This window comes from Hyposmocoma kahamanoa, unplaced genomic scaffold (assembly GCF_003589595.1).
Source record: "Hyposmocoma kahamanoa isolate Upper Pololo Valley unplaced genomic scaffold, ASM358959v1 93, whole genome shotgun sequence".
NCBI classification, from domain to species: domain Eukaryota; kingdom Metazoa; phylum Arthropoda; class Insecta; order Lepidoptera; family Cosmopterigidae; genus Hyposmocoma; species Hyposmocoma kahamanoa.
The window spans coordinates 24,283,072-24,299,588 of NW_020654810.1; the positions used below are offsets into that span (position 1 = coordinate 24,283,072).

The following is a 16,517-nucleotide window of genomic DNA, read 5'->3' on the forward strand; positions in this document are numbered from 1 at the left end:
ATTGAATTTCACATATTTTGAGTTACAATATTATTGTAAAATCAATGCGATATATCAAGGTAGTAATCATGATATTAATTACAAATAAATTGTACTTAATATAATTGTATGAGAATTCGTACGAAGAGTCTCGATGCCACATTTATATGGCGAACGACTGTGGAGTGGAATTCCCTGCCTGCAGACTTCCATGAACGGTACAACTTGGGCCTTTTCAAGGCGAGAGTGAATAGATATTAATTAGGTATGCATGCTCCATCGTTGACCTCATCGTCACTTTCCATCAGGTAGTAAAATTTTTGACGTTTTCATAATTCCCTTGGAACTCACCAAATATGAAACTAGCTCACAAAAAAACAATCAAAAAGTACAACCACTAGTTACATTATTATTAAACTTTGAAAAATTAAACCTCCAAATTATCATAGGCATATATTTAGGCAAATATAGTCAATTAAGAACCAAACGGAGCGCAAGCAAAATGGCCGAGCATCATTACCCTGGCCATTGTCTGTGGTAATGACAGGGAAAATTCTAGCGTTCCAATCAAACTGTGCGAGGTTAACTATTATTATCAGTGTTATTTGTGGGCCAATAATGTTTAACCAAAGAGCATAGCGTGAATGGACTTTAACTGACTACTTATGAGTCTAAAAGAGGGTTTTCAATATGGGCCGATTATTTTTTTGTAATTTAAATAACAATATAATCTGCTTTTGTCTAAATGGGATAATGTTATATTTATTGTCAATTGATAAGCTTAAACGATTGCAAAACTATGTACAAGATTCGTCTTTAAGCTTCGTAAATACGACCGAATTCCACATTTTGTTAATATTAATTTAATATTATTATATACTTTTATATTACATTTATCGTTCTTTTAGTTATAGTGCGGCCTAGGCCTAGCGGTATAGGGATTGCTTTGCAAGTTGAGACACGCATGGTTCGAGTCACATTAAAAATAAAATATTCTTTAGCTATGACTATTAAATACTGTTTTTTCTACTCTGGATAGTTGTAAGAAAAGTCTAAGGGTCGTATTCCAGAACTCTACTCAATACTGCAGTGAGCACTGAAAATCATATTCAAGTCCTTGCCATTAGGGTAGTATTTCCATTGCTTGAAATCATACTCAAGTCTGCTCAAATCCTGACTTGAGCATTGAATACAGTTCTGGAATACGACCCTAAGAATGTTAGATCCTCAAAGTGAACCACCTCGTACAAATATTAGGTGAAATTAAATCGAAATTACCTTCTTGAGTTATTCAACAAATATTTTAATATTTTATTCTTCTAAATTAAAATTAGTAAAGTAATATCTACCCACCTTACTAGAAATTAGTGAGCAAATATTGTGACTTGTCAACGTTGACATTAAAAAGTGAAACAATGCTATTTAAAAATGTAACGTTATAATTTCAGTACAGAGTACTAAAAAAACCGACCTCATAAGTACGTGGAATTACGTCTATTTGCTAAGTTTCATTGAAATATCCCCTAGTTCGCCACTATACAGGACTTGATACTGGAGATAATAAAAATAGGTTCTCACTACGACACTGCTCAAAGTATATCGAGGGAAAATCGCCTTGAAGTGATGAAATAGCAAAATCAACTAAATAATTGCTAAAAGTAATTGCTCCTAAATTGAAGTTAGGCGCTATTTATAAAAATGAATCTTCATGCGTGAACAGCCACCCTTTGAGGTGGATGATTTCCTCCAAAATGAAATGGGACCACTATGGAAGTACATCCTTTCCAACAAAAAAAGAATCATGAAAATCGGTTCACAAATACCGGAATTATCGCGTAACATACATACAAAAAAAAACAAAAAAGAACATAAAGTCGAATTGAGAACCTCCTCCTTTTTGAAGGCGGTTAAAAACAGAATAGTGCTCGTGGAATGGAACCACGGATATTGTAACTGGCAGTCCACACAACAACCCGCTTGACCAATGTACTTGGACGTTAAATTACGGAAGTTTAGTATTGATTTTAAAAATCTTTGATCGTCTTCAAGCAAAACTTCACTGTATTGTTTAAGTGATAAAATTGAAAATGCTTTATTTTTTTCTTTATTCAGGACGTGAGATGGCTTCAGAACCAAAACGTTGGTTTGGGTATGTCATGGGGTCAGGTGTCTCATTTATATGACTGCATACATGAGATATCTGACCTGACCATTTCTTTGCTATACGTCTGGCGCACCTTATTGGCAAAGCTATTCACTACGATATGAAGCATTATAATGTATACCATCATATGATAAGAGATTTAGCTAGCCAGTCTTAAAAATGACCATACCAGCGGCCTTATAATGAAACAGTCAATCTGCTCTTCTTATAAACTTAAACTAAATAATAACGTTAAGGTAGTGAAAACACTTTAACCGACTGTAACAACATAAGTTTAAACTTTAACGACGGGAATAACAACATAACAACTTTTCTTGCGAGATTTTTTTTATAAAATCCACCGGTCTTTAGTTGAGTCCCTCGTCTGGGATAACGGAAGATTTAATAGTGTACTTTTAAATCGTTTTTATAACGCAGATTAAAATCTCTGTTTTCATTTTTTGCGATACGAACTTTACGTTTTTACCCAACTTTTTTTTGTATGTACTCGTATGTTACGCGATAACTCCGGTATTCGGGAACCGATTTTCATGATTCTCTTTTTGTTGGAAAGAGGATACCTCCATAGTGGTCCTCCATAGTGGTGGTGATTTTTATTATCTCCTGTGTCAAATCTCGTATAGTGGCGAATTAGGGGATGAATCCGGGTTTGCGTACTTTCCAGTAACCGATTTCAATAAAACTTGGTAATTATATGTAATTCCACGTACTTTTCAGGTCGGTTTTTTTACTTTTTAATTTAGTAATCCACATTATTGCACCACATTAAATTATACTGGGTGCTTTTAATTTTTTATACAAAATGACGGGACGAAGAAGTCGCGTGCGTGGTTGCAAGCGACACGCCTGTTCATATTTTTAAAACGCAAGGATCTGGGGGGCGCTACCACTGCGCCTGTCGCCCTGAGATATAAGTTGACAAGTGCCATGTGCCTCTAATTTCACCAGCACCCTTTTCCTTTTATAAAACCGGAACGCAGTAATGCTCGCATTGCTGCTTGGCGGCTGAAATAGGTAAGGTGGGTACTTCCCTGCACGAACTCTGTCACAAGGAGCTCTAGTGCTATTAAGATTAAGATTATTTTGTTTTATAGAAAATAGCAATGTGCTAGATTACCACATTTATTACCTAATCTCAAACTTGCGAAAATTCTCTACAACTACGAGCAACAAAATTCTCACCGGTACACTACATAGTCAAAGTCACGTAATTATAACCAAAGATGACCAAGCGCTCGGGTTTTAACCCGGCGCTTTGTTAACGCAGAGATTAAATCTGGCTAAAACCCATTAACGCCCAAAATCGAGGGTAATAAACTATTTACTAGTAAATATGTGTTGTAAATCGAGTTTCGTTCAAATTGAATGATATTATTACAAAAGTTTCAGTTTCTGATCTAGACGACTCGATTTGCCTTTCCATTGAATGGATGTTTATAAAAATTCAGAAGGTCCAGTATAATAACACCTTCAGAATGCTGTTGCGGCTGCTCCCGTTTTGTAGTGCGTCCGGCATGTTTGCGGAAGCGCGTACCGACGGTTTTGACGCAGTAGTTCGGAAACGCATTTCGTCGACCATGTGCAGGATGCGTGGCAGCGGTAACAGCCTTCTGAACACCATATCGGAGGATGTAGCGTGTCCGGTACTGTGCCACAGGACCAGAATTCATGTCACCTAGAAGGGCTGGTGACATGAATTCTAATTATGCATACCTATTGTAAATTTGTATTATTTACTTTTAAGTGTTTCTATTTTAATTATTTTATTAAGCGTAATTTACTAATATAGTCCTAAGTTTTTGATTGTTACTAACAAAGTGGATCATTGATCTTAAATAAATAAATTATTATTATTATTATTATTAAAAATTGAATTGTGACGTTTTTTCTTAATAGTGAGAATCGACAGTATTGCAGGGTGGGTATCATATGGAGTTGCCATTCGCTTTGGGTAAACCCCCGGTTAAAACCCTGGCGGTTTCATTGGGTTTTAACCCACTGCCCATCTCTGTTTATAACACATAAGTTACACGTCACAAAGCCTATTTGATCTACTTAATCTACTTGAAATATATTTAGAGAAGAACGTTACTTAATGAACAGTACAGTCAACCGTGACCATAACGTTGATTTGTTTGAAAAAAACAAATATACGTGATTTAAATCCGGAAAAATAGTTTCATTTCCTATGTGCAACAATCGCGAAAACCTAAGAACTCGATAAATTTATTCAATATTATTAGTTCTAATAAATATGTACATCGTAACAAATAAAAAGAAGTCGGTATTTTGATTATTTTAATACTAAGAACGCGTTAAAATGAAGTGACGTCATTTGCAACGGCGGCACGTGGAGTCGTGTTGCGCGTGGGTGTTAGGGACATCATACCTCTGACACAAAACTGTTGGTTAAGCCATTTTTAAAAACGTTTCCGAAAAATACTATGTGACTTGAGGAATCAAAAAGTGTTATTATTTCATAACCCGATAAAAAATGGACTCCGACAATGGCTTCCGAATTCCTCAGCCATTCCAGGTGCTGTCATGTGTATATCTTGGCAACATAAAATTAATTAGAATCATGAGTGTACATTTTTTAAAGTTTTTTTGTTATGATTTCAAGTGACGGGTCGAACAAGTCGTGCGCCTGATGGTGAGCGACGTGTCTATCCATAACAGTTGCAACACCGCTCATTCATTTAAATCGCAAAGATCTCAGGGGCATTGCCACTGCACTCGTCACCCAGAGACATAAGTTGAAAAGTCCCACATGGCTGCAATTTCACCAGCATCCATACCCTTCAAAATCCCTTCCTTCAAAAATTATATTTAAGTTTTTACACCAAAACGATTTTTGTAAAACTTGAAACCGACCCAATAACATGTATGTCTAGTTACACATACTTTTTTTTTTTTTGAAATTTATTTTGCCAGAGTCGTAAAAATTGGGTATTCTATTTATTGCAGAAAACGTTTCTCACTTCATTAAGATCAGGGAGCTTGTCAAATACTTATTTTGTTATTCAAACAGACGGGCCCGTTGTTTGCTTTCCTTCAATTTGTGCCTACAATCTTGATTAAACTGTTTCCGGTGACTTAAATCGGGAATATAACGCAGGAGGTAATATTTATAAAGAGATTTATCAAGACATGTTATAAAAGGGTTTATTTTTATTTTAGTAATTATTTTGGATGTTAGTAACTGTATCTTATCACACAGTTATTTAAAAAATGACGAACTTCAAAGAGTAACATTTTTCAAAAACTGAAAGAAAGTTATATTGTGATAGTTTTCATATTTATTTCCTTTCGCTATGCCCCCGGTTTGTTATGCCCCCTTGGTATTTGCCCCCGATTTCAGTTAGGTATGATAAGTGTAATTCAAAGTTATTTTTTAATAAAATGTACCGGCAAACACAAAAGTGCTATTAAAAAGAAAAAAAGACAGGTATGTATAGAATTTAATATAAAAAACTTTATGAAAACATAATAACTACAAGTCGAAATTATTTCAATCCTATATTTATACAGTAACAACAAGAAAATATCATAATAATTATTTAAACCAAAATAAGTTTTTTTTTAAACATATGAATGTTAAAAAAAGCTAGTGGAGTGAAGTTGATTATGAAATCAATTTTTTAGTTTATTGAAAATCACGAGGTTTGACCACCATGATATTCAATTATTTTGTGAAATTACTCCACTAGTTTATTACAATTAATTAATATAATTTTGGTAAATTTTTAAATAAAAAAAAATTAATGTTGGTAAATGTCAGGTGATATCATTTACGAAAAATAGAAACCCATTGCTCTTCAACTACAGCATAAATGGATCTACTCTAGCGCGAGTTCAAACTATTCGTGACTTGGGAGTATATTTCGATTCGCACCTGACATTTCGGCCACATTACGATCATGTCTGCAATAAGGCAAATCAAATGCTGTTCTTTCTGCTCCGACATGCCAAACCATTTAATAATATTAAATCGTGGATTATTTTGTATGGAACCCTCGTTAGGAGCATCCTGGAGTATTGCTCATCAGTTTGGTTTCCTATATATAAAGTTCACGTAGATAGGATTGAAGCTATTCAGCGCAGATTCTTACGAGCTTTGTCTGCCAGATGTGGAGTGCGTAAAAGAGTGCACGAATACGAAGATCGTTTGAATTATTTCAATATGGTTACTTTGGAGGAACGTAGATGGATGAATGACCTACTAACACTTCATAAAATTACAAATGGACTCTCTGGTGGCTCTTTGCTGGGGATGCTGCTCTTCAACGTGCCGACTCGGTCTGTACGAATACAGAAATTGTTTTCTATACCAGTTTCTCGAAACAATGTTTCACAAAATAATCCTATCCATAGAATGTGTAGATGTTATAATGAAATATGCACAAATTGTGATATTTTCAACTGCAGCGTCCCTGCCTTCAAGAAGTCTCTTCTAGCAATGCGGTGTCATAAAAAAATTAAGTAAATTGTAATCTAATGTTTGTTTTTTTTTCCTTGTTTCTTTATTAAGTTGGTCTTGTTTAAATAGTGTATTACCTAAGATTTTTGTATAAAAAAAATGTTGTATTTTGTTTTTTCTTATTTATTTTTAAATGAATACTGTAAGATTGTTATCGAATGCTGAGCACAATTATAATTGGGCACAGATATGCGTATTGTAATAATTTTAAGTGTTTCTTTTTTTGTATCTCTTTGTATCTGTTGTCTGTTTTTGTGTCAAACCTAATAAAATAAAATAAAAATAAAAATAAAAATCTAGAAACAGAAAAATTCATTCGATCCGGTTGGATTCGAACCAGCGTCTTCAGCATATCAGGCTGACGCTCTCTAAACTAAGCAACGGAACGAATCAACAGACCCAACGAATTTTTCTATTGTTGCAGATCTTTGTTTTTGCCTTCGTGGTTTTTTTGCCGTAGCGCCATCTGTGATATTTGTTTGCCACCAAATGACATAATAACATACCCTGACATACCCTGTAATAAAGCCACATATTATTGCGACAAAGTGATATTGTCACGTGAAACTCAAAAAAATAATACGAATTGAAACAAATTATGTATTATGTGAAATTTTATAAATAACTCACCTAATTAGATATAAAAAAATTGTCGACTAATTAGTGGCTGTAGTATACGTAATTTGTGGTTGTCTATTCTATGTGTGTGTCGATAGTACCCGCGATACACGGTTTCCCTAGTAAAATTATAACATTATTATTACAGCTGCCTCAGTGGCCGAACGGTTACCATGCCGGACTTGTAATTTGTGATTGTCTATGTGTGTATCATTGGCACCCGCGACCCAGGGTCTCCCTAGTACGGGGCTGCGTTGAGTGTGTGCGTTATTATTATATTAAAAACAAATATTCACATTGACGAATTAGCTTGTTTAGGATACATAGATGGCGGGACTTGGCACTTACGCAATATCTAAAAATAGCCATTTGTTACGCAAGGCTGCGAAGTTGTTCTTTGACACGAGTGCTTGTATTGAAACCTGTGCAAGCGAGGGTTTCAAGCCACGAGACGCAAAAGAACTTTGCTGCCGAGCGAGACACACAACTTTTCACCTCACTATAGCGAGCAAAATGGTAGACGAAAGGAAAACAGTTAAATTATTAACAAATCAGTTCTAATAAACAAAATTAGTTATCGTTGCCAATTTAATGTCAACAATAATAAGAAGAAAATGTAACGACGGATTTACATTACATAAATAATGTACGACACGTCGCGTAGTAGAACGTGTCATTATGTTTTTTTTTCATCGAAAGAAAAAGTTCGGTGCACCACAGCCATCATCAAGTTCGAACTTCAAAATCCTTTTCCACGCTAGCGTGGAAAAAACGCTTTTATGCGCAGATTTTTAATGAGAAAGAAAGCCTTTCCGAGCTAGTGAAGTGAAAAATATTATTGTTCAGTAATTTAAAATTATAAGCGTGCTTGTAAAAGAGCAAACTTTTTAAAACGTTTTTAATCGGACTGGTCATAGCTTCCGCCATAAAATTATACTCATTATTCGTAATTTTTTTTTAAACTTTAAAAGTAAAGTAATTCACTACAGGTGATTTTATAATGGACATAGGTAGAAGGTAAAAAACGACCCTGTGTCGCATGTCATAGTAACGTTTTTCAATTTCAACTTCTATCGCACATTGTACAAAGCACACCACAGGGAGCGTCTCTCCCCACCCCTCTCCTACCGGCCTTAATTATGACTCCCCCTACGTGATCGAGAGCAAAGCTCTCGTGTCTTTGATCATGGGTAGGAGTGAGTATTGGAAACGTAGGTACGTGGGACCATAAACCACGTTTGATTTTGATAATGTCGGTGGCCTAGTTATCGTGTAATAAGTTTTGTCACGATTTGTCATATTAGTGCTGTAAATTTGACGATACTTTTATGATATCAAGTGACGGGAGGAACAAATCGTGCGCCTGATGGTAAACGACACGCCTGCAGTGCTGCTTAGAGCTTTAAATCGCAAAAATCTTAGGGTCATTGCTACCGCGCCCGTCACCACGAGACATAAGTATATAGTTATGGACACCCCGTGCTCTGTTTTTATGTTAATCTATAAATCGAAGATAACTGTTACTGGCTTTGTAATATGTAATTTAATTTTTTGTAACCTATCATTATTGCTGTTGTTATCCCAAATAAATAAATAAATAAGTCCCATGTGCCTGTAATGTCACTAGCACCTTTACACTTTAAAACCGGAACGCGTAATACTCACATTACTGCTTGGCGGCAGATATAGGTAAGGTGGCTATACGTTCCTGAACGAACTATTTTACAAGAAACTCTACTGTTACTATATCATTACTAATAATTACTAAACAAATACCATTTGTTAATGAATAAATGTTTCAAAAAGTATTAAAAAAAACGCAGTTTTTCGTGTCATGAAATACTTTTAATTGTCTTCCTTAAAATGTCTTCCTTATAACTTTTCTCTTATCCAAATCCACTGTTGTAATTATTATTTAGTCTATATTTTCCGTTTGTCTGAGCAAAACGAGCGAAATTCAATCATAGCGCTCTATGACGACAAATCATTTCAATCAGGATTTGGGGGGATGCCGGCAATGCTCGGCTCGTGTCGTTTGATTGATTAACATCCTTATTGGTATGGTATCCTGGTACCTGCTTTATCGGACTTCCGTTTTATTGGAGTACTTTATGCCTTGTATATTCACTATTACCTACTAAAGTCGAGAGGAGCAATCAAAAGTATTTGGTTACAAAAATGCTTACGAAACCATCTTTTCGGATAAATCGCGTATTTTCGTTTTTTTTTTTCAAACAAACCATCACCGTTTCGGGCCCAGTACAGGTGCCGTGGTCACGGTTTACTACTTTTTTTTTATTTAAAATGGTTAGCCGACACAAGGGAAGAATGTCATATGACGAGAATAGTTTTACTTATGAATGTGTTGGGATATAACGGGAGAGGAAGGCCAAAGAAAAGGTGGATGGATTCTGTGAATCATAAACATGGATACGAAAGATGTTAATATGGAAATGATGGCTGCTAAGGGAGAGTGGAAGAAAAATACCATATTGCGCCGACCTGACCTAGCGTGGGATAAGGACAGGAAGACGGAGAGGATAGCCAACACAAAACATATACAATCAAAATATAAAAGCATTATACGTATCGCACTTACAGCTTACCACAACATGGTAATGGTAACATGCCGTTTTTGTTATTTATAAAACACAAGGTTTGCATTTTCAAATTTACGTATATAGCAATAGGTTACAAATTAATATAATTTAATTATAATTTTAGTCTTTTATTTCCAGTTTTTAATCAGGGTAGGGAATCATTAAAAATATCCAACTCACATAGTCTATGAAACTGATTAAAAGTTTTAACAATTCTACTTAGAGGTGTAGAGATATCAAGATTAGTTCTAGTTCTAGACACAAGTTTTTAAAAGTGTATAATTTCTTGCGTTTTGTCAAGGAATAGTAAACCTAACCGTACTGAGAAGTGCTGGAGAATCCATTGAATTACTCATAATTTAGATAAAAACAGCGCTAAGGTGTCAAACCAAAAATACTGTAACATCAAAAAGCAGCATTTTGAGAAAAAGCCGCGTGAAGGATTTTTCGGTTTTTTTGTAATTTTTGAGGTTAATAACATAAAAAGACACATTTAACTTACGTTGCACATTACATATTAAAGAAATCTATCTAGCCATTATTATTTTACTTTGGAAAAAGTTATTTTTATTAAAAAACGAATAACTTTCTTTTCCCTCGTTAACAGCCGAAAGATTCTTGTTATGAAATTACGAAACACTGTATTGAACCTTGAAGTGTTATGGTTTGACACGATAGAATATCGTTTTTTTATTGTTAAAATTTGAGCCGCGACAAATTTTAGGAGACATTTGCACGATCTGAGAGTTTTCGCTAACTCAGGCGCCCCGCAACATCGCACTGTATTTCACGCGCGTAATTGTCAAACCGAATGACTGTATTGCCGCGTACCGTGTCATATCAAAATAGTATCTAAAGTTCTAAACTGAATTTTAGTTTTAACCGACTTCAAAAAAGGAAGAGGTTCTCAATTTGACTGTATGTTTTCTTTTTTTTGTAAGTATGTTACGCGATAACTCCGGTATTTGTGAACCGATTTTCATGATTCTTGTTTTGGGTACCTCCATAGTGGTCCCATTTCATTTTGAAGGAAATCATCCACCTCTAAGGGTGGCTGTTCACGCATGAAGATTCATTTTTATAAATAGCGCCTAAATTTTCATAAGGAGCAATTATTTTAATGGTTGATTTTGCTATTTCTCCGATTCAAGGCGTTTTTCTCTCAATATTCTTTGAGTAGTGAGAACCGAGTTTTATTACCTCAAGTATCAAGTCCTGTATAGTGGCGAATTTAAGGATATTTCAATAAAACTTAGCAAATAGACGTAATTCCACGTACTTTTGAGGTCGGTTTTTTTTAGTCCTCCGTACTGAAATTATTAATATGTCATTCAAAAACACGAATACCTCCAAAGTTGAAATGTCAGGGTATAGATTAGGCCTAGAGAAATCATATGAGCGCTGTTAAATCAAGTGTGCAGTGCGGCCGCGCCTATAGAGACAGCAACTATAGACGTGACATTGGTGTTGAAAAAAAAAACAAATGTACATGATTTATATTTCTTCATAACATATGAATTTCAATCATTTTCTCAAGATTTTGTACGTATTCATTGTCCGCCATATTGTTGCCCACCATCAAATAAGATTGCGGTCAAATACTTGTTTATGTTCGATTAAAAAAGGGTTTTCTAAACCTTTTCCGGGTATGGAAGTTTATTATGTTTTCGTATTTATGCAATCGTGTATTTAATGTTTTATATAGTGGGATTACTGGGACCACCTCGATTGTGGGCTTCGGGCGCTGTCACGTCGTATTTCTTTGATGTATTTTTGCCGTATTTGAATGCCGCCATTATTTGTAATTGTGGCGGATATTTAAAATTAAAATTTTAGAAAAGCGTAATTTTATACAGAACTAACTAACGCTCGCGACTTTTTTTGCGTAGAATAAGCTCTTTGGGCAGCCTACTGTACTACTTACTTGAAAAATGATTGCTTTTCCATACAAACTGCAGATATAAACTTTTTTACTTATTTTCTATTACTCATTGTTAAAGTATTTTATTGCCTATGGTGTGTTCGTTTCTGTTTTTGTAATTAGCTACTTCAAAAGACAAAGAAAAAATCCTTCGAGCCACTCTAGGGCCACAAACCAACTAAGCCACTGATAGCAGACTTTACGAGTATTTGTTATAGATTTTTTTGTATTATTTGTTAGGTCTTTTAGCGACATCTTTGAGAAATTTATGAAGTTTGTCACTCAGTCGGTACCATTGTAGCTACCAGAGACTGACATCAGACGTCGTTGTGGTAATTATAATATTGATTTTAATTGAATATCAAGATGTGTTACCACCATAACATTAATTTTTTTTTGTGAAATTACTCCATGACTTTGTTATGTAATTGTGTAATTGAAAATGCTATTATTATACAATTCAAGAATAATGTAACGATGAATTATTGTAAAATAAATCTGAAATCTAAATTTAAACGAAGACCGTATTTAATTTTACGTCTGACAATCTCTAATAATTTGAAAATTTTTCATTAATGGAATTTTTAATGAAATAATAGTATAATTCCTTGTAATACTCCTTAATTTATATTTATCTAGAATATAGAATTGACATTGTTGTGCTATTACAGGGTCATGTTTCAGACACATGAAACGCGCACATACTCATGGGCACTAGGAAAACTCTGTGTCGCGGGTGCCATTGACACACAAACATAGACAACCACAAATTACACCCGAACTCACGAGAGAAATAAACGTAGGCCATACAAATATGTCTCTCGGCCCGGGAATCGAACCCGGGACCTCTGCGGGGCAGTCCAGCATGGTAACCGTTCGGCCACGGAAGCAGTCAATAAAACATTTTAATTTGATTTGGTTATAATTCTTAATACACAGATCGAAAACAAAGCAAAATTCCTTCCATCTGACAGGCCTCGAAACTGCATCTGAATGCCAAACCACAGATTTCTTTCTAAAGAAAAGGGTATAAAATATATTGGCCATGAAGAAGATGCTTTACAGGTCTTCGAAAGCTATCGTTTCGTAATTTAAGTTCACAATACACAGGATGTACATATTTATATCAGTTAATTCCAATTTAGAATCTATACTAAGCCATTTGTATACAGAGTGGTGAAATTGCTTCTGTTCGCTCGCGGCTGGAGCTTAACCGGGTGGGAAGGCAAGGAATACTAATCGGTTATACGGAGAAGGCTTTACTATAGAGAGAATTAGTGTACGTAAATCAGTGCTATATTTATTTATTTCGCAAGCCTTTTAAGCAAGCTTCCCTCCTATGGGCTTCCCACCGACCTTTGCAATTGGATATCGGATTTCTTGAGGGAACGTTCTATTCGAATGGTCTTAGAAGGTTCATGGTTCCGTACTGTCTGCAACTCTCTTTCTGCTGCATATAAATGTTATGTTAATTCCATGTACCTTCGTCATATGCTGATGACAGCATAGCCAGCTTGACCAATGCAAGGGTCAGTGGAGAGGTAATCCAATCTTGTCGAGAGCCAAGGCGGTCTCAAGCATGTCTATTCTCCACAAAACGGAGTCCCTTTGATCTGACTCTGACTTTTAATGATATATCTATACCGAGCCGACTGTCTCCAGCTGTTTAGAATGGACCTGTCGTCCAATTTGAACTTCGACAGATACATAGAATCCATGGCAAAAAATGCAGCCAACAAGCTTGGCATCTTTTCCAGGGTGGGGCGTTACCAAGCAAAAGTCCGGTCATGTATGTAGTACTGCGCCCATCACTCTGAGGCATAATTTGACAAGTCCCATGTGCTTGTAATTTCACCAATTCACATTACTGCTTGGCGGTAAATAGACAATAGGAAATGGGAAGGGTGGTAATTTTACGCTTATTTTAAAAAGTGCAACGTTGTGTCGTTAAAAATTTATAAGCAGTTTTTTGCCATCCCTACACATCACTATTTACAAAAAGCAACCCTTTTATAGCTTCTTACTTATTCTTGTCAGGGGTATCTTGCAATTAGATTGAGTAGTAGAGTTCATCCATGTGACGATTTATATTACAAATTTTGAGAATGATACATACAAAAGCTCACGCCCTAGTCCCACAGGAGTGGTAGGTAGAGACCACGCAACGCCACCAAGTGACAAGAATAAAAGAAGTCTCGTCTCAGGGCTCATTGAAAACCAGTGCCACAGTCAATTATGGCTGTGGCTTATGCTGAATAAAGACCTTTTGCGTACGCCACAACCGCACAAATGACAGTACAAAATTTGGAGTCGTCATATTTCGTATTTTGCTTTTTGTCAGCTTTGTCTTATTTTATGTTGTTTATTAAGTAATTCTTTTTATTTTGTTTTGCTTGTCTGTGTTATCAATTATTTTTTTCCTATACATGTATTATGGCGTTGCTATAAATGTCTATTCTATTCTAAGTTGTATGAGAATGACAAAAGCGTATAAATAGCTATTTACAAGCCCTGCCTCTGAAGTTTCTTACTCGTTTTTTTTGAGGGACCATACTTTACCAATAAATAGTAATATTTAATGGTAAAGCATGTACAATTTAAAAATTTTAAGTATAATTCATGATTAGAATAATTTTTTCCTAAAACACATATCTACCTTTGTATAACCTATCTTTTTCATATTTATAACTGCCTCCGTGGCCGAACGGCGGACTGTCACGCAGAGGTCCCAGGTTCGATTCCTGGCCCGGGAGAAATGTTTGTATGGCCTACATTTATTTCTCCCGTGAGTTTGGGTGTATTGTTTTTTAAACAATTTTAAATAAGGTTTCAGACCTCAATACTTTCGGTAAATATTGTCAATTTTAGGCGCCATTACAAAGTTATACTATTATACTTTTGTGCATGAAAGTAGTTTTACAAGCTTTCAAATGAAGTTGGTCATAACGCTTTAGCGTTTGCGTGAACAAGTGTGGGTACATTCGGACGTATATGGCAGTTTCGTATATGTAAAGTGAAGGTACAGTCAGTATTCGAAGATCCTTAAAATATGTGTTACAACTATCTGTTCTTTTCAAACGAAAAATTGCTCTGACACATCTTTTTTGTGCCTTGAAAACTGAATTCACATTGGTTGCATTTCCCCAGAATATTATACCATATCTTAATATTGAAGCACCATATACCCATGACATGCTTGAAGAATCGAGCTTCTATTTAGAGCTTTGCTAAGCATGTATAGTATGTATAAGTGTAGAGTTTACTGCAAATATTTTCTAATTGTGCTTTCCAGCTTATTTTATCATCAATGTGTAAACCTAGGAATTTTGTTTTATCTGTTTGTCCTATGTCTTTATATTCTATGTTTATTTGACTAGCTGTTTTTCTCAACTTAAAATTCATGAGCTTGGTTTTTGAAGATTGATATTTAAATTATTTTCTTGAAGCCATTCTACTAGTGAAATTAAGCTTTTATTTATTTCGTTTTCTTTAAAATATATGACCTTACAATTTATGCGGACTAAAGCGTCATGGGATGATGGGACGCGTTAGGCATGTCGTTATATATATTAAGAAGAGTAAGGGTCACAAAATGCTGCCCTGTGGTACTCCATATATTGTTACTTTAGAATCAATCAGCCTAAAATATTAATTTTGAATTTTTAAATGGGAGAGGCGGTAATTCCCGGTAATGGCATTGTCGGCCGGGGTCAGGGACTCAGGTTCAAGAACCGGCGAACAATACGTGCCGCATCGAGCAGGACGTTTCAAGTTTATTTTGCATTTTAATTTGTCAAAATTTTGAAAGGGCCGTTGGTGATTTTTAAGAAGGGCGGATACCGCCCTTGCAGATAATGGGTTCTGAGACGCTTTGAAATTGACTATCACAACAATTTTTATTGATATATTACCGTTTAACGTACCTGAAGTACATGGATGGAGTCAGTCACGATATAATTACAACTTTTTTATGAAAAAAAAAGACCTGAAAATTTCGTGGAATTACATCTATTTGCCAAGTTTTAATGAAACCTATTACCGGAAAGTGCGCCAAATCGATTTCATCCCCTAGTTGGACACTTACAGATGGAATATTTTTACCCTCTTTCCAGCAAAAAAGAATCATCAAAACCGGTTCACAAATGCCAGAGTTATCGCGTAACATCGTACAAAAAAATAAAGTTGAATTGAATACCTCCTCCTTTTTTTGAAGTCGGTTAAAAAGTAACGCCTCCACGTAATCCTGAGAAGTATTGCTTTTTATGTAAATTTCATAATAAATAATTTATATGTAAAAACATCGGTTGTATAGAAGTTGACATATACCAAATAAGTTTCACTATGTCCGACCAAATATTAGGCATATAAACATACTGAAGGTATATTACACATTTATTAAATAATAGCAAGCTTAATGACTTCTCAATCATTGTCACCATAATGGTAACACAGAAGCCGGTTGTACGAATTCTGTACAAAATTTTATCCAAAAATTTATCCGCTCACGCGATACATGCAGCCGTAGACGCATACCACACCTAGAGGTGCCGGTGATGATTTTATACCGCTTTATCGGATATCGAAGTTATAACAGGTAAAAGAACTAATACTAATTGCTATTTCGGTAACTACTCTAGCAAACCATAAAGTTTTTAATGCCTGGGTCTGTCATTTAAAAAAAATAAACAACTTCAAAAATACGTCACGACAATCGTGTGTGTTATTGTTTGGGCTGGTGATTTCGGTGTTCATTTA

General features: G+C 35.2%; 1 protein-coding gene across 1 annotated transcript in view; it reads right to left on the reverse strand.

Moving 5' to 3' along the window:
• LOC113237283 (disintegrin and metalloproteinase domain-containing protein 23-like) overlaps positions 1-16,517 on the reverse strand; it is an 889,413-nt gene that overhangs the window by 458,016 nt on the left and 414,880 nt on the right. The window lies entirely within an intron of this gene.